At 36.0% G+C, this 2,760-nt stretch overlaps 1 pseudogene; it reads left to right on the forward strand.

Annotated features, from left to right (window-relative positions):
- Positions 1-768: 768 nt before the first annotated feature.
- Positions 769-1,830, forward strand: LOC149249643 (uncharacterized; annotated as a pseudogene).
- Positions 1,831-2,760: the final 930 nt, after the last annotated feature.

A 2,760-nucleotide genomic window follows, 5' to 3' on the forward strand; every position in this document is an offset into this window, starting at 1 on the left:
TTTCACATTAAAAAACTATTCAGATTTCTGATTTTTTATTTATTTATTGAAATTGTGGACTGAGTAAACAAAGTTATGTAAAGTGTTGCACTGAAAATAAAGTTATTTGATCTGCGCAGTTTCTATTAAGTAAATTTATGTGATGACTCAAAATGGCCAGTAATGAAAGCGTAATGTCAGAAATATATGTAAACATAATAATAAATATTCCTTATGGAATAAAGAAAGGGACCATTTGCATTTTCAATCTGTAATTAATTGATTCAGACTACTGCGAAAACAAACTATGTATATTCGACTATTTTTAAAGCAATCTTGTTGTACGTATTGGTGGAAAGCCGAAAGTAATGGGCTAGGCGAGATGCCCATCCCAATCCATTGTGGAATTGATTTATGTTTGAAAAAGCCAAAACTTCATTATATAATTATTTATAAGCATGCAAAGGCAATTGATTTTATGTTTAAAAAGCTAAAAATTCATTATATAATTGATTTTAGGTTTGCAAAGCCAAAATTAATGGGAAGGGAGTTTCCAATCCCAATGGATGAATGCAGATTACGTGAGTTGTACATATATAAATAAATAGAGTATAATCCATTAGCGTAGCGTTGAATTCGTTAGATAGTGGAGGAAATATGTGATTCCACCCTTTACATGATCAGCGCGAACCAGCTATAAATTCATTTGATTTCAAAGAACATCATCACACCAGTGCAGTGAAGCGTCGCAAGGTCCACAACTCCTTGCAATTACTTGATCGATCGATCATGGCTGCAAATACATTCATGAATGGTGTTGCTGTCGCTGCAGTTTGCTTGATGCTCATGGTGAGCGCAGCGTCTGCAGTAGGCAAAGCAAAATGCACGGATACCTGGTACCCCAGATGCTATGGATATGAATATGATTGCCCTGCTAACTGTCCATATAACTGCGACATGGACTGCAAGACCTGCAAGACTGTTTGTCGTAAGTAATATCATTCATTACTATACCTGGTAATATATTCTTTAATGTTGAATGAGATTTATTAATATTGTCGTGGTGAATGTGATGCAGCTTGTGATAAACCTGGAGGTGTGTGCCAGGATCCCCGCTTCATAGGAGGGGATGGCATCATGTTCTATTTCCACCGGAAGAGAGATCACGATTTCTGTCTCATTTCCGACTCCAACTTTCACATCAACGCTCATTTCATTGGCAAGAGAGGCCAAGGAATGGGCAGAGACTTCACGTGGGTGCAGTCCATTGGAGTGTTGTTGGATGATGGTCGGCAGCTCTACTTGGGCGCCAAAAAAGTGAGCGTGTGGGACAATTCAGTGGACCAGGTGACCATGTCCTTGGATGGTCAGCCCATAACTCTTCCTACTGGTATGGGTGCTACGTGGGCAACAGCCTCTGGACTTAATGTAACTCGTTCCGACCACGCCAATGCAGTGGTAGTTCAAGTAGAGGATAAGTTCAAGATTAACGCCCGCGTGGTGCCCATCAGCGAAGAGGAGTCTCGAGTCCATAATTACGGGATCATTGCTGGCGAGGACTGTTTCGCCCATTTGTAGCTGAGCTTCAAGTTCTACTCTCTGAGCCCCGATGTGAGCGGTGTGCTTGGACAGACATACGGGGCAGAATACAGGAGCCCCGTGAAGATGGGGGTGGCGATGCCCGTCATGGGAGGGGAATCCAAATATGTCACTTCCAGCCTGTTCGCCGCAGACTGCAAAGTTGCCCGTTACGGGTCCTCCTCCTCCAGCGATCACCAATTTGGCATCACCAGTGCAATCAACTGCAACAGCGTCGCTGGTGGTGGTCGTGGAATCGTCTGCCGCAGGTAGAAGAAGAATGATAATGACAAAACAATAAAGACGGTGATTTGGATTGCCCCGAAACCAAATCAATGTTAGCTTCGAATGACTGAATAATGGTCTGCTCAACAAAACATGGATGTTATTACTTTGTTTTCTCTGTTGTAATAATTTATTTAATAATGGAATGAAATTGTTTACTGTGTTAATTGGGAATGAAGTTGTCCACGTATCCCTCCGTGACTGGAGAATTGTTCGTGGTTCGTAACGGTAGTTCGATTACCTAAGAGTCGCGGGTTAATGTGTGTCGATCTTCTCGTTAAATTATTTGTTAGACTGATGAATGATATTTTATGGTGATGATACTTAATGTTTTGGTTAAATTTTATTTATCAGATGATATATTTTCACTCAATTATTCTCTCTCTATATATATTGATTTCATACATTAATATATTCAGCTTAATCATAATCCGAAATTAAATTACACTATCATGCTTTTATTATTTAGAAATTTATTATAAATAAATGTTCTAAATTTCAAAAAAACTTTACATCGATTTTTATATAAATGTTTTAAACTTCACGAAAAACTTTACATCAATTTTTATTTAAAAATGTTATTGAATTTTAAGATATATAAATATATAACTTCTTTCATTAATGTTTTAAAATAGTTAAAAAAAATTAAAATAGTTAAAAATATAGGGAAAAAGACCGTTATATATTCCATTTTTATAATTTATATGATTTAATTTCTAATTTTTAGTTTTAATATTAATATATTAAAAAAAGAGAGTACAAGTATTAATATCTTTTTCTAAGGATAAAAACAATATGGATGCATTATTATTTTCATCATGAAACTTATTTAAAATATTCAAAAATTAAGATATATGTTTATTTATCTTATTAACATTAATAAACTAAAAATAAGACTAATGATTGAGAGGGAATTAT

The sequence above is a fragment of the Pinus tabuliformis genome, chromosome 7 (genome assembly GCF_031772625.1).
Source record: "Pinus tabuliformis cultivar Carrire ecotype Pingquan chromosome 7, CPIR1, whole genome shotgun sequence".
NCBI classification, from domain to species: domain Eukaryota; kingdom Viridiplantae; phylum Streptophyta; class Pinopsida; order Pinales; family Pinaceae; genus Pinus; species Pinus tabuliformis.